The 26540-nt window shown below is 52.9% G+C and overlaps 1 pseudogene; it reads right to left on the bottom strand.

Moving 5' to 3' along the window:
• LOC144275001 (von Willebrand factor A domain-containing protein 5A-like) overlaps nucleotides 1-26540 on the bottom strand; it is a 51694-nt pseudogene that overhangs the window by 15338 nt on the left and 9816 nt on the right.

Genomic DNA, 26540 nt, shown 5'->3' with positions numbered 1-26540 from the left:
GGCACTGTGCCAGGGCATGACACAGCTCAGGGAGTGTGGCTTGGCTGGGTTCCCTGTAGTGGATGCCTCCTAGAGACAGGAAAAGAGCCCACTCCTTATTTCCAGCTCAGAGTTCCTCATCCAGCAACCAGTGGGACAGGCTGGTGCTAAAGGCCCCACATTGGAACCTCGCTAGTTGCCGTGATTTGAGGAGAATCCCCCGTGGGTGAGTTAAGATAGGATTATGGCTCTGGGTGTCTCTCTGCTCCTTGTCCCCCTGGCTGATCCCCAAGTGTCTGAGAGGAGAGCACTGGCTCAGCCAGTCACGATTGCTTGATCAGACCCTTGTTGAATTCCCTGCACCCTGTAGAAGCAGAGAAAGGAGGTGGGCTTTGCCCAATTCCATTGCTGGTCAGGAAGCAGAATGCCCCAACCTGGGAACTGGGTAGGGGACATAGTGAGCTCCAGAGCCAATATGGACCACATGGGCCCCCCTCATGTCTCCAGACCCGGCCAGGGAATGGCAGAGTATCTGGACCTCAGCCACTGTTCCAAAGAAGCACATTGTCACTGAGCCAAGTTGCGGCTACTTGCTGCACAAGTAGAAAATCAAAGACACCCCCCGCCCCCGTCTCACAACTGTGGTGAGAATATCCAAACCTTTGAACACACTGGAACACAGTGCCCCCAGACTGGAGTCAAAGGTGAAATGGGTGATTTCCACAACATCACAGAGGAGGCCTTGGAATGGCTCCTGGATGGACAAGGGCATCTACAGAATGCTCCTCCACAGACGCCCCATGAGAGAGACTGTGTGAGCTTGTCCCGCCTCCCACAAGCTGAATTGCTGCAGCGGAAGAAAAGTCTCTGAGGAGCGTCTGGGACAGGGACTGGGCCATGAGTCTCCTTGTCCTTGTCAGGCTGCAGGTTGGAATCCCCTTGAAGAAACCAGGGAGTTGCAGAGGCCATAGCCAGCAACTAGAGAAATTACTTAGCTGGGGGAAGAGACCTCTGGTCTGTCAGCTCCAACCCCCTCCCCCCACAACAGCACACACAAACTCCTCTAGCTGCTGAGGTGCAGGAGATCTCTCTGCTGGAAGCAAGACGGGGTCCCCTGTCATCTCTGTGCCCTGCACAGCAGAGTGGGCCTGCTCACACACATTAGAGATCCATTTCCAGCCCATCCTGGCCCCTGCCATAAATTGCCTTCCCGAAAGAGCCACTGGAGGCTTTGGTCCCTCAGCATCTGCGACCTTTTAATAAAGGGGCTTCCCTGGACCCTGGGACCCTGAAAGCCTCCTGGGGAATGAAGTGCCTTGGCCACAGCAGCTCTCTTCCCCGCCCTTTGGGGCACTAGACACCATTGTACTGCCAGGACTTGGAGGCTGGCTCTGGGCAATCTGCTTGATCCTCGTGTCCTCTTGGTTTTAGGTCTTTGGAAATTTTTTCTCCGTCGAGCAGAGAAGATCCTTCCTGCGGAGAGCAATGCTGGCCATCCACGACCCCCTGCTGCGTGTCAGCCAGGCTGGGCTGGTGCTCGTCTACTCCCTCCTGGGGGAAGCCCAGCAACTGATGGGGGACATAGTAAGCAGCTGCAATCGACTGAGGAGCTTGGGGTGGGGCCCAGGGCCCCATTCCCATCCTATTGGCATTGGCTGGTCTGGTAGCAAGGAGCCTAGTCAGGACTTCTGGACTTCATGGACTTCTGTTCTTAGGCTGTGGTGCTCTGCTATCACTCCTGGGAAGGACAGGAGAGTTCCCTAAGTGCCCTCTGTGAACCTTTCCTGCCCCACAGAGCTGCACCCATTTCCCCATGGCCTAGTGTCCATGTCACCCAAGCCACCATCGAGAGTTGCTCCCATCCCTGGCAGCCTGGGAGGCCAAGGACTGACTGGTGATGGCAACTGAGCAGGAAGAGCTGAGGCACATGGGCGTGGGAAGCTGGTCTTGCTGCTGGTAGGGCTGGACCCACTCTCAAGAGATTGGGAGGATTCAGTCAGCAGGGGCTGCTGACCTGCCCCGTTCACCAGGGCTGCCATCAGCTTTTGTCACTGGGGTGACTTGGGGAAAGGTCTCAAGCTCTCCCCATCCCACCTCACTGCTGCCAGAATCCCTCCCGCCCCCCGCCACACTTCTAGAGCCCCCTCTCTGCCCTACCTGGGTGGGGATGGAGGTGGGGGTGGAGGAGAGGGTACTCTGAATTTGAGCGGTGTCCCCAGGTGGGTTGGAGGTGGAACAGCTGTCAGGGGCACTGATGGGGAGGTGGCAAGAGCTCACCCGACAAGGAGGGGGGTTGGCACTGGAGGTCACTAGAGAGGAGAGCAAGCCTCCATCCTGGGGGTCAGGAGGGTGAATCCACCACTCAGACATGAGCAGGTGCTGGGTGGAAATGATGGCGCTGCTTCCAGGTGCCCTTCATCCTCCCTGATTCCTGGGGAGTGTCTCAGTCTCTGACAAGTTCTCGTTCCCCTGCAGCACGAGGATGTCACAGCCAAGGTCATGGGCCAGCTTCACATCATCCGGCACTTGCACCAGATGCCCGAGGCGCTGCAAGGGCTGTGGCTCATCTGATGCTCTTCAAGGTTCCCCTCCCTGTTCAGCAAGTCCCGCTCCCTGCTGCAGGTACTGCTCTGTCTCACTGTAAATGGGGAGCTAGTGGAAGCGGAAATGGAGGCCCCTGGCACTCACAGAAACTCTCTCCCCTCTCTGTGGAGCTGGGTCCTTCCCTCGGCCCCCCAGATACCTTCATCTGGGGCAGGAGCTCTTTCCCTCACACCCACATCCCTCCCCTCTTTCCTTGATCTCACCCCCATCCCATTCCCCGTGCTCCCAGGCAGAGATCTTCCTGCCCCATATAGTGCAGAAGGACCTTTGTGTCAGGGCTACAGACTGTCTGCCCAACTGAAGCTCAGGAAGCTCCACATTTGAGGAGGTGAGGATGGGACAGAGGCTCCGGGCTAGCTTCATCTCCTGCCCTTTATTCTTCCTTTGGCCCTTCTCTGGGCTCTCAGAGTCTGACATGAAGAGGAGCCTCCTCCCACCCATGTCTTCTAGGCCCTGGGGTGTGTGACAGCCTCCCAGATGGGTGCAGTCAGAAGCTGAGCCACCTCAGGGAGCAGTGGGGACAGGTCCCTTGTCCTAGGAAACCAAGCAGTGGTAGTTCTCAAAGAGGCTGAGAGGGAAGAGCCCGCTCCCTCATGGAGGTAAGAGCCATTGACTTCTTTGGGCATCTGGATTTCTTGGGGGAGAAATGGGATCCCTGCTGCATAGCCTGGCTGGGAGCTTCCCCCATCCCTGGGACAGAGACATCTCCATCAATGTGCCACCCTTGTTTTTTTCCTAGCAAGAGGCTTCCAGAGAACTCCTCCTCAAACCTGTTCTCTTGGGAGCGTTTCTGGGAGGAGGCTCCCGTCCTTCAGTCTCCAACTCCATCATGCAGTCTCTTTCACCTAACATCTCCGCTCTCCAGCTCCACTTTCCGCAGCAGGACAAACGGACCTTCAGCTCCTAGAGAACAGACTCTGACCTCCTTCTGATCACCAATGGGGTTTCACCATCCCCTCAGCCAACCTGTTAGCTGGGCTGGACCGGATTTGAAGGAGGAGGGTATCTAACAGGGTGACTTGGCCTATGGCTGCCTAGCCTGGGGCTAGGCCAAATTGATGACCACAAGTGAGACCCACCTGAGAGGAAACAAGGGAAAACAGCAGCAAAAGTACAGAAGCAGAGCGAGCTGTTCAGTAGACGGCCTTGGTCCAAACCCTGGAGTCCAGGGTAGGACTGGCTTCTCTCACCGTCCCTAAGGAAGGGGACATAAAAGACCCTAGAAACCCAAGAAGGGCAGGCCCAACCAAAATCAGGCTGAGGAAGAACTCCCCACGAGGGTGGAAGGCCTTGTTTCTGTTCAAGACATTTTTGGACTTTATTTGCAAGGAGCACGATACAGGAAGGAGTGGAGTAAAGGACAGTCACCTGGTTGGAGGGCTGAGTTCCCAGACAACAAACTGCAAGAGTGAGTATCAGCGGGGTTGCTAGCCCAGTTAGAAAGCGGTGACACGAGGCCTGGCCAGCATCTAGCGGTGAGTGAACTCTTGTACACACCCAAAGTGGCTGTGTCTGGAGCCCTGTGTAGCCTCTTCTGTGGGAAGTTCCCATGGGTCAGTGGGGCAGGAATATCTCCTGCTCCTTTGGTCTCTTTGTGCTTGACACGAGACGTCTGGTGAACTGCCCTTGAACTCTGGTCCCAGCACCGGTCATAAATTATTTGCTACCTTCAGAGAGACAGGGCACAGCTCAGCCTGTTGGGTAGGCTGGAGACTCAAACTTCACTCGAACACACAACACTGAGGTGGTTCGGGAAGCATAGTGACAAAGAAGAGATTTAAGTGATACTAAGCAAGAGAAAGAGACAAATTTCAAACAGACAAACAAAACACAACACACTTTGTAGTGACTAAAACTGAATCTTAACAAGTCACAATCTTTGCCTTAGCAGTTTCCAGATGAACGTCTCAGCTTTCCAAACAGACCTTCTTTGATGTCCCTGTAGGGTAGAAAACTTCTCTGTCGAATCCGCTGATTTGATTGCTTCGTCTTCTGGTTTCAGACCCTCTGTTCTCCTTCTGGGGTGCCTGGACCCTGATTGTAACATCTCTCTGGCCCAGCCTCTTACACAGATGTGTGCTGCAGCCAGCCCAGCGCAGGGAGCAGTGGGGGCAGATGATCTCCTCCTGTCAGACCAAGCAACAAGGGTCCCATTGAGGCTTAGATGGAAGATCCCAGGCATCTCCTGGAGGTAAGAACCGTCTACTCTTCTGGGCACTTGGGGCTGTTGCAAGAAAGAGGGGGCTCCTGTTCCATAGCCTATTTGTCCTCATGACTGTGTTTTTTATTCTCAGAGGATGCGCCCGGGACCCTGGAGACTGTTTTGTGCAGGAGGTTTGAGCGGGGAGAGATCACTCACTGTCCTGACCCCTGGGTCATTAACCCGGGTCTGCAGGGTTCCTGGGAGCAGCCAGCCTCCCACACGCCACCTGGAAGCCTACGAAAAACTGCTTACCTCAGACTTACGAAGTCCAGACCCAGTTTGAGGCTCCTATTGGCAGAGTCCCAGAGCAGCTTATCGGCCCCCCGGGACCTCCTTAAACCAGCAGCAGGAACAAGAAGCTGTCTGAACAGCTGAGCTCCTCCCCGGCTCTGGACCGTGTGTTGGCTGTTCCTGCTCCCACTCCCCAGGCTTGATTTCCTGGCATCCGGACTCGGGGTGACTCATCTGACTTGAGATTCTGAACACAATTTGGTCTTTTGCTTCTGACCACTAGGTATGGCTTCCCATGACCCAGCCATGACACTGACTTTTCTTCAATTCCTTCAGTGCCTTTTCTGCTCTCCAGCTCTGCTCTCCCAGCAAGACACACCGATCCCTTGGCTCCCAGAGTCCTGCTTGCCTGCTAGTCAAGGGCTCAGGGGGAATGCTTGTCTTGCCCCCACCACAGCTTCTTTTCCTCGGGGGCTCTCCTTAGTGCAGAGGAGAATCCGTCCTGGCAGCAATTCAGGAAGTCACAGAAGGGACGGTCTGCTCAGCTCCCTCTGCAATGCCACTGCCCGAGACCATTAGGAGTGGGTGCCCAGTGACTGCGCCGGCAGCTCCTTGAGAGACTCCTGGGGGCAGGGTAGTTGTGTTTCACGGTGACCGCGGGAAGCCAAGCAAAGAGTGCGGCACTGAGGAGACTCTTCTGCTGTCCCAAATGGTTTCTCTTCTCCTGCACGGTCAGACCGTGGGGCCGGGTGGCAGAATGTGGAAGAGCTGTTTGGTGAGGAGTCGGAGGATTTACCATACAGGTGCAACAGCTGCAGATCCTGGAGTCCCTGTGGTAGGGTTACCATGCGTCCAGATTTTCCCAGACATGTCCGGCTTTTTGGGTTTTCAATCGCCCTCAGGGAGGAATTTGTCAAACTCTCCAAAGGTCCAGGATTTCCCTCCCAATGCAGCACTCTGGAGGCCGGGGGCGGGGAGCTGCGTGCTCTGCAGGGGAGCGCGGCACTGTGTCTGGCTCCACACCCCAGACACAGTGCTCTGAGCAGCAGGCTAAGGGGGCCGGAGGGCTGGAGAAGGGGCATGGGATCCCAAGGGACAGTCAGGGGACAGGGAGCACAAGGGGTTGGATGGGTCAGGGGTTCTCGGGGGAGCCTGTCAGGGGGTGGGCATAGGGAGCAGGTTCGGGGGAGTCAAGGGACACGGAGCAGGGGGGGTTGGATGAGGCGGAGGTTTGGGGAGGAAGTCAGGGGCAGGGAGGAGGGAGGGTTAGATGGATCAGGGGTTCTGCGGGGGCAGTCAGGAAACAGGGAGTGGTTGGATAGGTGTGGGAGACCTGGGGGTCTGTCAGGGGGTGGGGGTGCGGATAGGGGGCAGGGCAGTAAGGGGACAGGTAGGGGGTGGACTTCTGGGGGGGCAGTTAGGGTGGAGGGGTCTAAGGAGGGGGCAGCTGGAGACAGGGAGAAGGAAGGCTTAGATAGAGGGCAGAGTCCTGGGAGGGGGCGATCAGGGGAAAAGGAGCATGGGGGGTTGGATGGGTTGGCAGTTCTGTGGGGGGTAGTCAGGGGGCAGGAAGTGGTAGGGAGGAGATTGGGGGCAGGGCTACCACTCCCCCCCCCCTCATTGGAGTGTCCTCTTTTTTGAAAGTTCAAATATGGTAACCCTACCCTATGGGCCCAGCCTCCACTCCTGAGATTTCAGGCAAACCTCCCCCTGTTCTCAGGGAGTCTTTGGCTTTGGCGGCTGGGCCTGCCTGCCGAGACAGAGGACTCAGTGTTTCCATCTGGCTGCTCAGTTGCAAATGCAGCCGTCCAAAGACGTGAAGAATGGAAACGAAAGAGCAAAGCTGGACCATCTGCTGAGCTCCTGCAATCAAGTGAGCCCAACCTGGGAGAGATGAGGGAAAGCGGCCAAGGTGGCTGGTGGCTGCAGGGAGCCAGGGGAGGAGAAATAAATAGTTCATGATGAATCCTACGGGCTTTGTCTTGTGTGGTGAAGGGTTTAAAATGGGTCTAGTTACTATGACATTCAACTTTACAATCGCTGTGTGTGATTGAAGGGCAGGTCTGGAAAGGTCAGAGGTCCCTCGAGGAGCTTCAGTCTCAGATTCTGTCCCTATTGCCTGCTTTGACCAGTTGATCTCAACCCAACACATCCCTCAGGTGGTAGCAGTGGTGAGCTCTTTCCCTCTTTTTCTGGATTAGCCGCCAGCATGGGGACAGGATACATGTGGCCAAGGAAATGGAGAGGCATGGGGGTCACGTGCAGAGGCATGCAGAAAACTTGCAGAGTTGCCTGTTAATGCAGCTCCCATGTGGGAAGCACGGTAGGGTACCCTGCACTCCGGGGCACCATTTCCAATTCTGGTGATGGCGGGGAGGATAATTTCACCATGATTCCAGGGGCTACTTAGGCACCTGAAAACTTTAGTGTTTTGGCAGATAACTTAGCAATGAGCTGACAGGAACACTTGCCAGACTCTTTTCCAGGGAAGACAGCTATAAGAATGGATACAGGGAATGGCTCTGTATCTCTGAGCTGTTTGGACACTTTCAGGGAACATTCCCAATGCAAGACAGAGATCCCCAAAGTTATCCTGGGTAACCCTGAGAGACTTATGGAAAACTAGCAGATCCCACATCTCTGCTGTCACTTTGCACGGACAAACTTGGACTGTCCCAACCTGTTCATGTATTTTACCTGCTTTAACCTCTCAAGAACTTTCATATATAAAAGAAAGAAAATTAAATAAATGACGTAGTACACCGATATAGGGCCGTAGCGTAAACCCGACCTCAGAGTTGTCCCATTGAAATGGAATTATTCACAGCACTAATTAAATGTAAGTGTAACTAATGTAAGTGTTAAGCCGAGATTAAGGCCACAGCTTATGAGAGGTGCAGACGCGAGAAGAGAAGAGCTGTGCAAAGACTGAAATACCACTTGGAACTTGCCCCAAACAATGCATCATGAAAAATAAACTCATCCTGTTATACAGAAATAGAGCTGGTTCAAAAGGGTTTTACACTGACAATGCAACCTTTGAACTAAAAATGCCACTTTGGATTACATTGATCATTTGAAAAAAGTTCCCTTTTAAAAAAAAAAACATTTTGGATTTCTCTGCCCACTTGAGAGAGAAGGTGGAGTTTTTCCCACCAAAACTAAACAAAAATTTGATCATTAAAAACATTTGCAAATAAGTTTGAAGAATATGGCGGGGGGGAGGGGGGAGTGGTTTCTTCTTCAATTTTCATGAACCTCTCCACCCTTGCTATTTTTGACCAGTTCTAATTATGAATAAATGTCTGTATGTACATGAATGATAAATATGTCTGCTACTGAAACATTTACAAACAATGGCTCTCATCAGGAGCACTAAGGTCACATTATGTAGAGAAACACTCAGGCCTGCAGGGCTCACATTCTCAAAGACATAAACCGCCCCAGGACGGGAATGTCACACACAACACAACCTGACTGGCCCGGATAGGTTAGGTGCGTGGTTTTTTGCTGGCAAATTGTGCTTTTTTGAGGTCGGGGGGAGGTGGGGGAGGTTATATTTGAAAGGAGTTATTCATCCTCTCCCACTCTCCTCCAGGGGTGCCGGAACAGGGGGGACCAGGGCCCACCACTTTTTACTGGCCATAAGTGTGAGCGACTGGATGAGTGGGGAGAGAAGGGAGCTGGGGGGGGAGGGGCGGGGTTTTGGAGGTAAGGGGCGGCGTGAAGTGGGAGCTCAGGGACCAGGTGCTGGTTCCATGTGCCCTTAATCCTCCCTGATTCCTGGGGAGTGTCTCAGTCTCTGACATGTTCTCGTTCCCCTTCAGCAGGAGGATGTCACAGCCAAGGTCATGTGCCAGCTTCACATCATCCTGCACTTGCACCAGATGCCCGAGGCGCTGCAAGGGCTGTGGCTCATCTGATGCTCTTAAAAGTTCCCCTCCCTGTTCAGCAAGTCCCGCTCCCTGCTGCAGGTACTGCTCTGTCTCACTGTAAATGGGGGGCTAGTGGAAGCGGAAATGGAGGCCCCTGGCACTCACAGAAACTCTCTCCCCTCTCTGTAGACCTTGGTCCTTCCCTCGGCCCCCCAAATTCCTTCATCTGAGGCAGGAGCTCTTTCCTTCACACCCATACCCCTCCCCTCTTTCCTTGATCTCACCCCCATCCCATTCCCTGTGCTCCCAGGCAGAGATCTTCCTGCCCCATATGGTGCAGAAGGACCTTTGTGTCAGGGCTACAGACTGTCTGCCCAACTGAATCTCAGGAAGCTCCACATCTAAGGAGGTGAGGATGGGAGAGAGGCTCCAGGCTAGCTTCATCTCCTGCCCTTTATTCTTCCTTTGGCCCTTCTCTGGGCTCTCAGAGTCTGACATGAAGAGGAGCTTCCTCCCCCCATGTCTTCTAGGCCCCGGGGTGTGTGACAGCCTCCCAGATGGGTGCAGTCAGAAGCTGAGCCACCTCAGGGAGCAGTGGGGACACTTCACCTTTTCCTATGAAACCAAGCAGCGGTAGTTCTCAAAGAGGCTGAGAGGGAAGAGCCCGCTCTCTCATGGAGGTAAGAGCCATTGACTTCTTTGGGCATATGGGTTTCTTGGGGGAGAAATGGGATCCCTGCTGCATAGCCTGGCTGGGAGCTTCCCCCATCCCTAGGACAGAGACATCTCCATCAATGAGCCACCCTTGTTTTTTTCCTCGCAAGAGCCTCCCCAGAGATGTCCTCAACCTGATCTCCTGGGAGCATTTCTGGGAGGAGGCTCCCGTCCGTCAGTCTCCAACTCCATCATGCAGTCTCATTCACATAACATCTCCGCTCTCCAGCTCCATTTCCCGCAGCAGGACAAATGAACCTTCAGCTCTTAGAAAATGGACTCTGACCTCCTTTTGATCAGCAATGGGGTTTTACTATCCTCTCAACAAACCTGTCAGCCTCTGAATGATGAAGGGCCTGAATGTCAGAATCACCAGAACCAAGAAAATTCCAACTGCAGCCAGTCGAGCCTTTGTGAACTTAGCCCGTCTGGAAACCAGGTCTGAAGTGGAGAGGTCTGAACTCATGGACTCATAGATTTTAAGGTCAGAAGGGACCATTATGATCATCTAGTCTGACCTCCCGCACAATCCAGGCCTCAGAATCTCACCCATCCGCACTTGGAATAAACCCCTAACCTGTGTCTGAACTATTGAAGTCCTCAAATAATGGTTTAAAGACTTTAAGATGCAGAGAATCCTCCAGCAAGTGAACCATGCCCTATACTGCAGAGGAAGGTGAAACCCCCCCAGGGACTCTGCCAACCTGCCCTGGAGGAAAATTTCTTCCCCAGCCCATATATGGCCATCAGCTAAACACTGAGTATGTGGGCAAGACTCACCCCCTCAACCCAATAAGAGCAGGGCTGGGCAGAGCAGGTGTGTAACAGGGAAAGGAGAATGCTTTCCCCTGGGCTGCAGAGCCTGGGGCTTAGCTCAACTGATTACAGAATGAGTCCTATCTCAGAGGGACCATGTATTGGTCCCAAAAGAACCAGAGTTCAGCAGTGATAAAGCTCAGCTGGGCTATGAACTGGAATGAGAACTAGGTAGGAAGTTGAAAGCCGCAAGGAAAGCTGAGAAGGGAACTTGAGAAGAGAGGTAGGATGTGCCCAGGGAAACCTACAGCAAAGAGAAAAGAGCAGACCTAGCTGTTGAGTACAGAGGCCTGGGCTGCTACCTGTGTCAAGGTGGGAGAGGGTTCCTCTACTGGCCCCGAAGAAGGGGGCATACATGCACCCAGAGAGGGTTACCAAGCCCAGCAAGGGCGCTGCAGGCTGAGGCAGAGCCCCAATAATAATTCCCAACATGTTGTTCACTTTTTTTTTATTAGCGGTGCATGTTAAGCTGATGTTTTCACAGAACCTAGCCACGAGGACTCCAAGATCCCTTGCTTGCCAGCTAACAGCTAATTTAGATCCTGTCATTTTGTATGTATAATTGGGATTATATTTTGCCATTTGGATTACTTCACATTTATCAACACTGAATTTCATTTGCCATCGTGTTGCCCAGTTACCCAGTTTTGGGAGATTCCTTTCTAACTCTTTGCAGTCAGTCTTCGACTTCACTATCTTGTGTAATTTCATACCATCCACAAATATTGCCACCTCACTCTTTATCCCTTTTTCCAGATCATGGAGGAATATGCTGAACAGCATTGGTCCCCATCCAGGCCTTTCCTAACCTTTGTTTCCTATCTTTTAACTGGCCTGCCTGGCAATGCTTTCAGGATCATCCAATGATCCTTAATTGAATTGAATGACAAGCCTTTTGTGATCTTAATCACCCTGCCTCTGTTTATAAACAAACTCCCAGGCTCAAAGGGGGAAGCTGGGAGCAGCACAGAACTTATCACACTCAAGCTGTGCTGAAGCTAGGAGCTTTATCTGGGCCTAGGGCATGCCCTGTGAGCAGGCCTCTGGGCCAAAACATGGGGGCAAGAGTCCTCCCCTGCTCCTCCCTAAATGGTGCCCCTATGTGGCCTAGGCAGGAACCACATGTCTCCTAACCTGCACATCCTGAGGATCCAGAGACCTCTCTCCAGATCCTAGTGCTTCCAAAGACCCAGACAGCCTCTCTCCCTCCACCTCTTGCTAAGTCTACCCACAAGGGAGCTTTCCTGCTCCCTTTTAAATCCTCCCCCCAGGCTGTGCTTGCCCTGCAGGTGTGTTGGAGTGGGGCTGGCTGAGGCCAGAGCAGCTCCTTAACCCTTTGTTGCCCTGTTACAAGAGGTAAGGAATAAAGTCCTGCCTTCCCCAATTGCTCGGGGGAATCCTCTCAGAGCAATCAGTGTAGGGCTTTATGCCTCCCTACAAACTGATCACTTTACATGGTGTGTCAAGAAGCTGCACACCCCTCACCCGCTTTGTTTAGAGCAACATTAACTGCCAGAGGGACTTCTGCTCTCAATGCGCCAGCCCTGGGGTGACCAGATATAACAACTGTGAAAAAACGGGGCAGGGGGTGGGGGGTAATTGGCGCCTATATAAGAAAAAGTCCCCTGAAATGGGACTGTCCCGATAAAAACGGGGCATCTGGTCACCCTGGACAGCCCTGAGGGAAGGATTCTGCGTTTCCCTTGCTCCAGTCCGGGCTCTGCTGCTGCGGAGCTGATAGGGAAGGCTGGCGGGTTCCTGGAGAGCATGCTGCCGCCCCAGCAACCCGCTGCCGCCATGGCCATGGGGACAGGGGCGGCAAGTTGTATGGGCCCATGGTGCCTGGGCTCCAGTAACCTTGAGGGCCTGGGCTCCCGGATCCACCCAGATTCGGGGCCGGGTCTCTACCTCGGCCCTGCCTGCCGCCCCCATGTGCCTCCCCCGAGTGTCCCCTGGCCCCCACTTGCTGCTCCTGTGCACCTCCCCTCCCCAGCCCAGAGCATCCCTGTCTCTCCCATGCAGCTCCATGCTGCCTTCCTGCATCACCTGCCATCGCAGGGCCCTAGTGCCCCCCAGTTACCACTGCCAGGGCAGACTGACCCTGAGCTTGCTCTTCCCCCTCAGACCCTTTCATTTTCTGGCGGGACCCTCCACCAGCACAGGGGGTCCCCCCTCCTGCAGTCACCACTCCTGCTCCACGCTGGACAAAGGTAGCCCCACCCCCACCCAGGCTTTCCCCCCTCGGTGACACCCACCACGGGGGAGACGAGTGGGCTTCCTGTACCTGAGAGGGGCCCTAGGAGCAAGTGCAGTGACAGTGGTGTGAGGTGAGTGTGGTGCGGGAGGGGGATGTGGGGGGGAATGTAGGGGGCCCACCCCCAGAGCTCTTTGCTGCCTCCATGGAGAGGGCTGGGGGAATCCTTCTCTCTGGCCCTTGCCCCGGGGCACCCTGTCTGCACCCCAAACTCCTCATCCCCTTCCCTGTCCCACCCCAGAGCCTGCACCCCCCACCCCCCGTTAAGGTTCCTTCACCACTCTGAACTCTGGGGTACAGATGTGGGGACCCACATGAAAGCCCTCTAAGCTTATTTCTACCAGCTTAGGTTAAAACTTCCCCCAGGCACAAATTCTTTGCCCTGGGACAGTATGCTCCCAGCACCAAGTGATTTAACAAAGAATCAGGGAAAGGACCATTTGGAGTTCCTATTCCCCCCAAAATATCCTTTCCTGGGGAGGCTTGAGAACAATATCCTAACCAATTGGTTACAAAGTGAGTACAGACCCAAACCCCTGGGTTTTAGGACAAGGGAAAAATCAGTCAGGTTCTTAAAAGAAGGATTTTATTTAAAAACAAAAAGGTAAAAATTACCTCTGTAAAATTAGGATGGAAGATAACTTTACAGGGTAACAAAAGATTCAAAAACCCATCAGAACTTCCTCTAGGCTTAGTTTCAAAGTTACAAAAAACAGAAATAAACCTCCCTCCAGCCAAGAAAAAATGCACAAGCAAAAACAAAAGATAATCTAACATGCCTTGCCTGGCTTTTACTTACAATTTTTGTAATATGAGAGACTTTTTTTGGCGACTATAATGGAGGAGGGGTTTTCTGACCTGATGCTTCTCTGCTTCCCAAGAGAACACGCACACACACACACAAACACAAACAAAGCCTCTCCACCGCCCCCAGATTTGAAAGTATCCCTTCCTTCCCAGCTGCAGCTCTGTGGCTGCTTTGGCAAGGGAGAGCCCCCCGCCCCACCCCCCGTCCTTTCCAGCTGGAATTCAGGGGCTACTGTGGTGGGGGAGAGAACCCCACTTCTTCCCAACCCCAGTTTGGGGGCTGCTGCGGTGGTGGAGAGAGGGCACATCCATCGCATCAGAAAGTTTAAGATTATGGATATTAAAATATGAGTTGTGTGCTTTTATGTGTAGAACAAAAAAAGTTTTTATTATTATTAAGGGTTTTTTTTTATGTAGCACTGTGATGAAGCGAGACTGTTCTTTATGTTTTCACACTCCTCTTAGCATCTCCCAGGGGCTACCTTAGGTGCCTGCCTGCAGAGCACGCTGGCTTTTGTGATTCCCAGTCTTAGTCCTGTCGCTCCCCATTCATTGTCCAGGGAGCCTGAGTATCTGTCTCAGGCATTGTGAACCCCAAGGGTGTTTTCCTTGCTGCTGACAAACTTGGAGTTGCTCCACTCTACGTTCCTGTGTGAATCACAGAAATGCAGGGTGGGAAGGAACCTTGAGAGGTCCTCACTGCCCGGCGCAAGATGACCCCAGTGCCCTGCTATTGAAACAACCTAAATCAGTGGTTTTCAACCTGGGATCCGCACACTATGTCTAAGGTTTCCAAAGGGGTTTGCACCTCCATTCAAAATTTTTTAGAGGTCCGCAAATGAAAAAAAGCTTGAAAACCACTGACCTAAATGATTCTGTATTGGAATGGGTACTGACAGCAGTGAGATAGGATGTGAGAGTGGTCTGCGGCTTTAATGACGGGTAGGGAAAGTATGGGGTTAGTTGGTATCATGCATGCAACAGTGAAGGGATTGTTGTGACACAGGGGCCTCTTGGTGCCAACTGGCAAAGAGTTTGCTGTTTACAAGCAACTCCTGTCTCAGAACTGACAAACTCACTGCAACTAATAAATCTTTTTCAACGTGTTTATCCATAAAGGGTAGCATCCAAGGTGTCTACTGAAAGCTTGTAATGTACTGCTACTCAATTATTGCGAAGTGTACATATAGGGAATAATGTAGTTGTACGAAAAGTTTTGCCCTTATGGTCTTGGAGTAAGAGTTAGTCAGCAGGGAATCCTGTCTCGGTGATGGCCCATTTAACTGGGAGGGAGTTGTCATCCCTCCCTGGCTCATCTATTATGTAATGTTTCGCTCAATTGTCTACCAACCCAGAACAATCAACGGAAAGCCAAAGACACTATAAACATCAAAACCCCGTGGAAGCAAAAAAGACGAAATGACAGGGAGGGGACGGCCCTGTCTGGGAATAAAGACAAAAGACTGATTCCGTACATGACAGGAGAAAGAGACTGCACCCGTTCACTGAGGAGGTACCTAGCCGAGCAGGGGTGCTTTATGAAAGACCAGGTCCTAGCTCCGTGGGGCCTGCAATCCCTGTGACAGACTGAACTTTGGGGTGAGAATCTACTTTATTAGATAGGAAAGGTGACCATGAGTAAGCTTAGGCCCTAGTTTGTGCTTTATGATTTTGTTTTCTATGTAGCCATTTGCTTCTGTCACTCACTCTTGTTTCTGTGTGAATCTCTGTTCTTTCTTACTAAGTGAAACTAAGGAACCCAGCGATCGGGGTGGATGCCAGAAGGGGACATTTTGGAGGGACTCAGGAGCTGGGGTGCATCAACTGTGAGGCTGCAGGGCCGGTGGAGACCAAAGGAGAGCATCTGAGCAGCCAGTTGTGTCCGGAGCTCTCACTCAGCCAGCACAGGCAAGACTCCCTCGTGCTGGAGGCAGGGGGTAACAAGGTGACTCCCAGCCCTGGGCTCCCCGAGAAGCATCATAGTTGTAAAAGTCTGGTTACATTTTACAGGGCCTGGCTCAGCACTGAGGGCCAGGCAGCTGTAGATATACCCGTCCATTGCCGTCACAAGGCAGAGAGGCAGCGTGTGTATTATGGTCATGGGGGAGGGGCAGCACGCACTGAGGGCAGAGTTAAGGTGACTTGGGCTTTTACCTTACCTGAAGTTTGAGTTTTGCTGAAAGCAATGGTATGGAAGGGCACAAGCTTTCCCCTTAGCCGCTCGGTTGCTCTGTGATTCTGCAGTGTTCCTCCCCATACTTTGGTTATAGTGAAGTGGCTTTCAACCTTTATTCATTGCAGACTCCTAAAAAATTCCAAGGAAGGTATGCATCCCTGTGGAAATCTTACGCAGACTACGGACCCCCAAGGGGTCTGTGGACCACAGGCTGAAAACCACTGGTTTAGTACAATAGCAATGCCTCGCAATGTTTGCAGTTGCTACCAGGACTACCATGGCAAGTTTTAACACAATCTGCATAAGCATGTGAATTTTAGAGCACTTGGAGTCATCCACTTAACAAGAAGGGCTTCCCAACCTTGGCTAGGGCAGAGCTACCCTGGCACTCCATTACTGTATGAAGCAGGGGGAGAATGAAGGAGAGAGGATCCACCCATCTATCTGCAGCAGATTGGGCTCAGAGAGGTGGGAAGCGGCCCACTCATCTCCCTGAGAGGTTCTCAGCTGAAAGAGAACACCCAGGAGGGCTCAATACAGCCTGAAAGCACAGCTCTGAGGCACGCGAACTGCCCCTGTTCACTTTAGTGGGGGTTCCCCTCCCCCCACCCCAGGGCTGGAGAGTTTCTGGTGTGTCAAGCACCCCCCTTCTCAGCAGTGGGTCCTTGGTACATGCCCCAAACCTGCCTGTTCTCAGCTCCCCCATCCAGAGGTGCAAGGGCTCCCCTGATTCTGGCCCACAGAAAGGCTAGCTCCACCTGAACCTGATTCAGGTAGGAGGAGGCTAGAAGAAGGGGTCAGACCCCCATAGGCAGGCAGGCAGGGCCCAAAAAATACTGCAGAGCTGAGTGGGGACCATAAATTGGAGTGACCAGGACATCTCTGTAAATGCGCATGAGCTAGCCCTGACCTTAGTACAGACACACACAGACTTTCACTGCCATTCAGCTGGTTGTGGACATCCAAATCCCCTCGGCACTTCTGAAATCTCAGCCTGATCTCCCTGGGAAAGGAGTGACTCAACGCAGACACACCTCCTCCTAGCTCATCTGGGAATCAGTTCTCTCCCCATCTGGTGCCCTCTTCCATGAGTTGCTCACATTGTTACCCCTCCCTATAACTCAGGGTGCTCCCTTCTTGTGACTCAGCCCTCCGGCCAGGTCACTATGTGGCACCCCAGGGTAATGCAGTCCCAGCCGACAAGCTATCCATCTGCCTTCTCAGGCAGCTTCTGTCCCAACGCCAGGTCCTGGGCCACTTTGCCAGTGCGGGGACCCAGGCACCCTCTGACTTGCAAGCTAGGCCTGCTCAGTCTCAGACCCGGTTGCTGCAGCCCAGTGCTCTATCTCCTTGCCTTCCCCTGGGTTCACCCCTGGAGTTTCCTCCATGCCCCTTTGCTACTTCACTCCTCTAGATCTCTTGTCAGACTCCCTGGCTCAGGGCACAATTCCAGGGCTTCTTTATCCCCCTGGATCTCCTCCTTGTCCCAGGCCAACTCCCTTTCTCTCCAAGGAACAACTGCAGACATCTTGCCTCCCAGCAGCTCATTCCTGCATGGGCTTCCTGGCTTGATAATGCTCGCCCAGCTCCTCCCACAGCTGGGCTTCACCTGCCATTAGGCCCTATCAAGCCCTGGTTTCCCTCCAGGTGCAGCATCGAAGGTTAATTGGCCCCTCCCAGCCCACATTAACCCACTCAGGGCTTGTGTGGGGTGGACACCCCATCACACCCACATACCCAGTGCAATTTTCTTGAGTTCAAAGTCCTTACAAGAAAGAGAAGCATGGCTAACCCCCTCTTGCAGATGGGGAAACTGAGGCACGGAGGAGTCATGTGATTTGCTCAGGGTCACCCAGCTGGTCAGTGGTAGGCATGGAAATAGACAGCAGGTTCCCAGCTCCCCAGCTACTGCCTCCCAGGATATAAACACCAAGTTAGTGAAGAAAATGATAGAGCCCAGGATTGTCAAAGGGCCTCACAGGGGCCAGCTGAAATTCCAGAGGAGCTGGGCCTCTATCTCCCTCTCAAAGCCCCTTTAAAATCCAACCTTAATAGAGGGGATATTATGTCAATGTTTGGGTTTGGTTTTTTTTTGGTTTTTTTTTTTGCATGTGTTTATTCTCCTTGACATGAGACAGGAGAGATTCTCTTGCCGTGAGCACCCTGACAGTGCTATGAACTAAGGTGAATGGACGTTAACTAACAGAGATACATGTGTGATTAATTCAAAAGTTGACGTGGGAACATGCAGGTTTTTGGGGGGGGGTTTCCCAAGGTCAGACTGGCAGAGAGCCTGGGGGGTTTTTGCCTTCCTCTGCAGTGCGGGGCAGGGGTCACTTGCTGGCTTGAACTAGTGTAAATGGTGGATTGTCTGTCACTTGAGGTCTTTAAATCAAGATTTGAGGACTTCAGTAACTCAGCCAGAGGTTGGGGGTCTATTCCAGGAGTGGGTGAGGTTCTGTGGCCTGCGATGTGCAGGAGGGCAGACCAGATGATCATGATGGTCCCTACTAGCCTTAAAGTCAACGTGATCTCCGGGGGGAAGACAGAAGCAGCACCCAGCAAAGCCCCCCTCAGCTGCAAGGGGTGCTGCAGGAGGCGATGGTGACCTGCTGTACAGCCTGGATCCATTTCATTTGAAACACATTAATTTCACTGATGCTCTGCTTAGGACAAAAATATTTAAAAAAACAAACAGAAAAACAAACCAACCCAAAAGGCTGCTTCATTCTGTGCTCATTAAAACCATTCCTGTTAGCAAAGCTCCTTCTAAAAAGAACTCTCTCCAATTAGCCCTGCAGCGTCTGTGAGTGTACCAAGACCGACAGGAGGACACGCTGGTCATTACAACTTCGCTTGTCTTAATGAGCACTCGGAGAAGGGCTCAGCCCAGCACAGGGCTGGGCCCAGCCTGGCGAGCTGACAACCCTCTTGAGGAGTTATGGGCCAGCAGCAGAAACAAAGTTACTCGTTGCTTTAATGAGTCCCGCCGCGGGCCATTAGAATGGCAACACTGCCGGGAAATGCCAGTCTAGGTGGCAGTCTCGTGGGGCTGATTAGAACAGAAACTCAGAGGCATTGATTAAAGTTAGACAAAGGAAGGGACAGGCCTGTTCCTATGCAGATAGCCCTGATGGGTAAAGCCAAAGGAGTCAAGCCGTTCATTCCCAGTGCCTGTGACAGGTGATCCCCCCCTTCGTAAATTCCATCAGACCCTCAGGTAGTAAGGGAATGTGAGGGGCTTGCTGGGGGGTTGGGGGGTGCAGTGAAACAGACATGTAAACAAACCTCAGTTTCCCACGAGGTTAGCAAAGGTGTCACAGCCCAGGGGCATTGAGCAAAAGGCAATTCCAGGTTTCTAGGCCTCAGTGACTGACAGGCATTGCTGTCCTGCCCGCAACCCCTACCTTTGCCGATGTCTTCGGTCCTAACCCACAGCCCCCTTCTCCCCCACCCCGTTCCATCTCTGGGCTCACACACACACAGCTGTGCTGCTGCTCCTCCATCCCAACCCGCAGCCCCCTGCGGTCCCAGCCCTGACTCCCTGACAGCTCTGCTGAGGGATCTCAGCCCTGACTGACAATACCCCTGTTGTGCCCGTCCTGACGCTGCCCATACATCACAGCAAGGAGCTGTCATTGCTGCTCTGCCCCAAACACACAGCGCTGACAGTTCCCGTCCGTCCTGACCCTCTGCGATCCAAGTCCACCCCCCACCACAGCTCTGTCAATGCACCACAGTTGTGACCAGCAGCTCTCCTCCTTCACTGCTCCTGCCCTGTCCGCAGCACGCAGGCGAAGGAGCCTGGCCCAGGCCCTGCGTCCTCAGAGCTCTGGTATTTCTGTGGAGTTCTGAGCTCCGGCAGCCCCTGCCAGGCCAGGCCCAGGCCAGAACTGAGCTGTCTCCATGCCTCACAAAGCAGCTTGCACTTCTCCCCCCTCACCCACCCACTCTCACAGAACAAGTGTCCTTCCTTCCGAGAGGGCGCAGAAGGGAAATACGCACATCCCCCTACACCCGAGCGAGAGAAGAGGACAGCAGGGATGCACGCAGCTGCACCCACACACTGAGCAGGTCTCATTCCCTCCAGCAGGGGACAACAACAAAACACACACACACAAATACACAGGAGATCCCACAGCCTCCGGCAGGGGGAACACCCTCACATACATACTGTCCCAGATCCACAGGATCCGTGCTGCGCCCCCAGCTTTGGAACAGGCCCTTGGCGGATCCCCTTCGATGGGCCAGACCCCCAAAGGGTCTCACTCTCCCTTCAGGGGAGGCCACGTGGTCTCACCACCTCCTGGACTGACCCTCTGGGGCTCCAGCCCCCCTGCTTCATCCCGTGAGCTCTGTCCAGCGGAGCCAGACTCCTGAGAGAGACGTGTCCACTGTGCAGGGACCCGGGCGCCTCCCCCAGGATTTGCGGTGACATTCGGGCAGCGTGTGCAAAACAGCTGGGTTTATCAGTCACGTGGACACAGCCTAGGAAGCTCTTAGGTTAGCACAGAGAAATGAAAGTGAAAACGTCGTCCTTTCTGGTCAGCCCGGGGTCCCGCCCAGCCGCAGTGAACCCCATGTCCAGGCTGTGTCTGTGTGTCTGTCGAACCTCTGTAGTCAGTTCCCAGGAGAGAGCGCGTCTGGAAGTCACCTCTGACCCCCCAGCTCACCCCTTCCCAGTCCTCCGTTCTCCAGCTGGCAGGTGGGTGTCTTGGCTCAGCTTCCCTGCGAGAAGGGGGGTAATCCAGGCAGCGCTGGCATTGTTTCCCTGGCCCCCTTGTTCATCTGGGTCAGTTTCAACCAGTTCCTTAAAGACTCTTCGTGCCACCCAGACAGGGAGCTGACAGGCACACTCCTCTGTCTTTTAGCCTTTCCTGAAAACACACGGAGTCCTTTTCCCCGCACTGGGTAACCACGTGCCATAGAGGGGAAACCGAGGCACATAGTGAGGTCATAAAAATATAACCAAAAATTCCCCCTTCCTCACATATACACATACACACAGAGCAATATATCACCAAAAATGTTAAACTTCTGTTACAGTTCTGGGTCTTCATGGTGTGAATCAGAATTCACCCTCTGTGACTTAAGTGGGGCTAATGCACTGGAGCACCTGAGACCCTGATTTGTCTCCAGAGGTCAGTTTCTAACCTTGGTCTCACTGGTGTAAATTTGGAGAAGAAGAAGAATTCATAAGAATAGTTTGGAGCACGTGATGGGGATCCAGAGACCTTAATTTTAATATCGGAGCTGGCCCTGACTGTCTTTGCGACCTCAGCCAAATCACTTAGGCAAAAGTTTTCAAACTCAGGTGCCTAAAGTTAGCCAGCAAAAATCCCTACTAATCAAAGTGGCCAGACTTGTAGGTGTGTTGGGCACCTGCATTTCTCAGTGACCTCTCTGGGAGCCAGGGCTGCCCAGCAATCCTGAAAAAACACACCCAGACTAAAACAGAGATGTTAAGGCTAAGATTTTCAAACTGCCGAAGGGATCTGGATGCCCAATTTCTCTTCATTTCTAGGGGAGTTAGGCATCTAACTTCTTTAAGCACTTGTGAAAATTCCACAAAGCACCTAAATACCTTTAAAAACCCATCCCTCTGGATACTAGGATTAGATGCTTTGGAAAGTGTGACCCATCTCCTCCCTGTGCCTCAGTTTCGCCAAATGGGGCTGAGGTCTACGGTTGGGCCAGATGAGAGCGAAGTTTGGCACTTTGAAAGCAGCTTTATAGAAGCTAGATGTCCAAATCCCATTGAAATTCAGTCGGATTTAGGTGCCTAATTCCAGCCTAATTATTATTAATTTTAGGTCCCCCAATTTGAAAATGTTGGCCACAAATCAATCTTCCTAAAGCTGTTCATTTGGGAAAAGCAGAGGTTGCAATTTTCATTGAGGAGCAGGATGCTTAGTGCTAAACGATTCTTTTGAACAGCCACGGATCAGTTTCGCTAGGAGACGCAGAGGTTCCCAGCTGTTCCAAGGCTGGAAGGGACCCCTGCAATATAGTCTGTTCTGGGCATAGCACAGGCCAGAGACCCTCACCCACGGACCCCAGCATGGCGGTGACGGCTGAGCGTGTGTTGGAGGCATTGGACTGGCCCTCGGAACTCCCAGCTCAGTTCCTGGCTTTGCCCCAGACTCCCTGTGTGGCACTGAGCGCGTCGCGTAGGTTGATGTTTTCAAACTAAATGTGATGGGAATTGTGTGTCCAAATCACCTTGTCAGGATTGGAAAATATCAACCTTAAACTCTGGCTCCAGCTGAGGATCTGGCCCACAATCAGTCGTCGCTCCATTGGAGTCGCTGGGCAGATCCCCAGGTGGTGTGACCCGGCCGTAGCGACACGGGACTCATCTCATCCCTGTGTGTGCTCAGACACGACAGTGCTCAGAGGCATTTACCTACCTAGATAGACAGTGAGGGCAAAACCTGTCCTCACTGAGATCAAAGGCCAACCTCCCATTGGCCCTGTCTCACCAGGATTGGGGCCTACGTGCGTTCCCTGCTGGTGATTTAATACAAAGGCAAATCTCAGCGGGTGCCTGGGGCGCTGCGATCCCATCCACAGTCCAAGCGCCCCAACCAGCCCTTGCTGCTTAGGAGTTTTGACTGACAAATTGGAAGCATTTGGAAGCGAACCGGTAAAGAGAAAAGATGGAGAATACAGCAGATCTCCATGAAATTCTGGCTGCTTCATGCGGTCGCCAGAGGGCAGCAAAAGATAAGGAATGAGAGGGAAGCAGCATTATAGGGACTGGACGGGAAGGGATGACTCACTGGTCTCTTCTGGCCTTGGAAACTATGGGACCATCTCATCTTCCCTCGTGTGTAACACAGGCCCTAGCACTGGTCGCATTCTGGGCTGTATTAACAGGAGGGTCGTGTGTAAGACGAGGGAGGTAACCGTCCTGCTCTGCTCAGCCCTGGCGAGGCCGCAGCTGGGGTACTGTGTCCGGTTCTTGGCACCACACTTAAGGAAAGATGTGGACACACTGGAGAGAGTCCAGAGGAGAGCAACAAAAATGACCAAAGAGTTAGAAAACCTGACCTGTGAGGAAAGGTTAAAATACTGGGCATGCTTAGCCTTGAGACCAGAAGACTGAGGGGAACCTGCCAACAGCCTTCCAATAAGCAAAGGGCTGTTCTGAAGAGGACGGTGATCCATTTTTCTCCATTGCCACTGAAGGGAGGAGAAGCAGCAATGGGCTTAGTCTGCAGTAAGGGAGATTCAGGTTGGATATTAGGAAAAACTCTCTCTCTCTCTCAGGGTAATCGAGCTCTGGACCAGGCTTCCAAGAGAGGTTGTGGAATCCCCGTCACTGGAGGTTTTTAAAACCAGGTTGGACAAACACCTGTCAGGGATGGTCTAGGTTTACTCTCGCTGACTCAAAGATTAAAGGATTTATTCCAAGAGGAGGTGTGAAATATACATTTGATAAGTGAAGTTTCTTGCTCAGAACTATTTCTGCTGCAGTAACTGACCAAGATGTTACCCTTCATGTATCTACCCTAGGCATTATACCGCACCCAGCACTGTCGTATCTGACTCCCAAGTATTTTTCAAGTTATCCTCATAGCACAGCTGTAAGTGGGAATATCATCCTCATCCCTATTTTTCAAAGGGGAAACTGAGGCACAAAGCAATGAAGTGACTTACCCAAGGTCACGCTATAATTAGGTGATAGAGCTGAGAATTGAACTCAGCACCCATGTTCCCCAATCCAGTGCATCACTGGGATACTCTCTGCAGGCCAGTCTTAGATAGTGCACCCCATCAATATTTTGGTGACCACACTGTATTAAGTTTATGTATCATTGTGGGCCAGGAATTGTACATAACTCTATGGGGGAGGGCTATGCCAGCTCCTCCAGGAACCAAAAATACCAGGGGAGGGGTGAGTAAAGCAAAGCAACTCACCATCTATGTCTATACTGCACCCTATGCCCAGCTAACCAAGACCCAGGTCCAGCACTGTAAACCCAGGCTTCCAATGAAGCGTGGACACTCAAGCACGGGCTTGGAAACACCGAGTCCACAAGCCTGGGTTTACAATGCAGTGTAGACACCCCACCGCAGACTGATCCGCTCAACAGAAGTTCCACGCCCTCAGGGGGGTTCGCACACATTGGGTCAAGCTGGCTTTTCCAGAAACGAGGAAACAAACAAAGGACTTTTGCTCTGAAGGGATGAGCTTGAACTGACTCGGACCCATCTATGGACAGGACCTTCTGGGCTGGCGGAAGCATTGGAAAGACTCTGACCTGCTGGGGCCCCATAAGACTGACAGGTGACTCCTGCTATGCTCAGTGTGTTTACAACGGTTTCTTGTCTTTATTATGGTTTCTCTGTGATGCTTTTACCACAGTAGAAGCCAGAAGTCCTGAGTCCCAGTCCCCCCTACTCAACCCACTAGGCCACATTTGACTCCAGGAACCAAAACAGAACCCGGGAACGCCATGGGCCAGTCCCCTGCTCTAGTCGCTAGCATGCCAAGCCCAGCCAGAGCCAAGGAGAGGACCTCGGACCCAGGACCAGACAGGAATGGATGGGGCATTACAGGCTGGAGGGTTCATACATTAATGGGTGTGCTACAGTACGTGAGGCTGTTTATGGTCACATATGTGTGAGTACAGATGGTCGTATGCTTTTATTTTGTTATTCTGTGTGTGGATTTTCTATCTTTCTAAAGGCTCAGGTATACAGACTGGCTCTGCTTCAAAGTCCACTGGAGTCAGCTACAAGCTGGGATATCCAAAGGCGCCGAAGGGAGCTAGGCAATCAGCTGCTACCAACGGAGTTTATCTAAAGACCACTGGAAAGACTTACTCCGGCTGGAGTTTCAGAGAGAGCTGGGGAACAGCTCCCATTGAAAAGAGCCTTTCCTCTGACTTCATTGGGTTTGGAACAGGATAGTAGGTTGGGATTTTCAAAGAGGACAAATCCCCTGGAACAGGGTGCCTCAACCACTTCTTCCAAAATCCCAGCCACAGGGTTTAATTTGCAAAAGCCTCGTAATATGGGCTGAAATACTGTGCCCGTTGGAGTCGAAGACAAAACAGCCTTTGATTTCAATGGACCAGGATGTCACCGCTGGTATTGAAGTTCCACTATTCATAGCGGGAAGTGAGAATTAAGATCTCTGAATTCCGTCTGGCCTTTGGGGAAATCTCAGTCCCACGGCAGCATTCCTTCAGGCCTTAAGGCAATTAATCCATTACCTGGTATCTTAATCCTTCCCTGGAGTCGCTGCGCAATGTGGCTGTAAATTGAATTTATTGAGTTGCCTTCTCAGACACGGAAAGGCTGATATAGGGACACCACCCAGCACAGAGTCATATGCTGAAAGCTGTTCAAAGGAGGTCAGTGCTGGCTAACACGAAGTGGGAAAACTGTTTGCTTCTTCCGTATGTTTCTGCAGTTTCTTGATAAAAACAGCACTTTCTTTCCAGGGAATTAACCAGCTGAGTTCTTTCATTGTTTGCTTGAGTCCCAGGATGTCCTGAGAAGGGCCCGGTGCTGCCCAGGATGGACACAGCGTGAGCATTAACCGTCGAGATGGACGGTCAGGTTTTGAAGCATTTCTTCCTGTGGTAGAGAATTCAGCAGCTGGTGAACGGGGAGGGATTCACAACACGCAGCACGGGGCAAGCTTCCTCCATCTGCTGCCTGATTCCACCTTTCAGCCTTCACCACGGAATTGCACTTGCCAACACAGCACTGTTCAGCTGGAAAATGACTGACCAGCTCTAGTCTGGACCTAGGCAGAGAGGAAATGAAGAATTAAGCCAATCACTGTGCTCGTGTGTGCGTTCAGGATTGTCTAGCGAAGAGAAAACTGCCATTACGACAAAAGGAGGTCATGTTTGGACAAGCAAAGATCCTGTTGGTCTGGCTGGCTGTCCAGTAGCTGAACTCCGTGCAGATGGGACTAGGTTGACACTGGATGGCTCAGGCAGGGCGAGGTCAGTGCAACCACCTCTGGGGTGGGGGCCGGGGACTGTTTACAGAGGGACCCCTCAGTCATTTGTAAAAAGGGAAGAGATGTGCGACATTGATGCAGGCAATCCCGAGGACTCCCCCACAATGCAGAGAGGAGGCGGCGGCTGTGAGCAGCGTGGGGGTTACTCAAGAGTGGGTCAGAGTGGGGTGGAACCGGGGGGCAGCCATTGCTCCTCTTCAGCCAGTGGGAGGCAGATGCATCCGAACTGGTGGCAGAGATGGGATCCCAGCTGGGGGTTTGCTCCGGGCTGGGCACAGGCCGGCCAGGTGGGTCTGCACCCAGTGTCCCCGGCTGGCCCTCCGGCTCCCAGTTGGACGCCCAGGGTAGTTTGGGAAGTGGGTGCGGGGATCCTGGAGGGGGCTCAGAGCCCGAAGATGGCAGGGCCAACGCTGCAGCCCAGCAGGGCGTTGGCGGCTTCCAGGCACTCGCTCAGCTGGGCCCCTGAAATGAGAGGGGAGCACTGGAGAGACACCAGCCCGGGGAACGAGGGGAGGGCCTGGGGGCAAAGGGAACAGATCTCACAGCACGTGGGGGACTGGTGTGGGGGTTGGGAAGCTGGGAAGTAAAGGTGCTGGGGGGTGGGGCATGGAAACCCCGGAAGGGTGCTGGGATTGGGATGGGGAGAGGCTGGGGATGGGGGCTCTCGAGGGCTGGGCTGTGGGGCCCTGGGGGGCAGGAATCTCAGGAATGGGGACCCATGGGGCACAGGCTCTCAGGGCCCTGAAGGGGCTGGGCTATAGGACATGGGGGGCAGGCTCATGGCTCTGGGCCGTGAGGATGGAGGTTCCTGGGGCTCAGGCTCAGGGGCCCCATGGGGCAGGGACTTTCAGGGTCGAGACCTTGGACACTGTCCCTGCCCCCCACCCACCAGGCAC

Source organism: Eretmochelys imbricata, chromosome 14 (genome assembly GCF_965152235.1).
Source record: "Eretmochelys imbricata isolate rEreImb1 chromosome 14, rEreImb1.hap1, whole genome shotgun sequence".
NCBI classification, from domain to species: Eukaryota; Metazoa; Chordata; order Testudines; family Cheloniidae; genus Eretmochelys; species Eretmochelys imbricata.
Note: the sequence above shows the minus strand (reverse complement) of the source record. Positions and strands in the feature narration are given on the sequence as shown.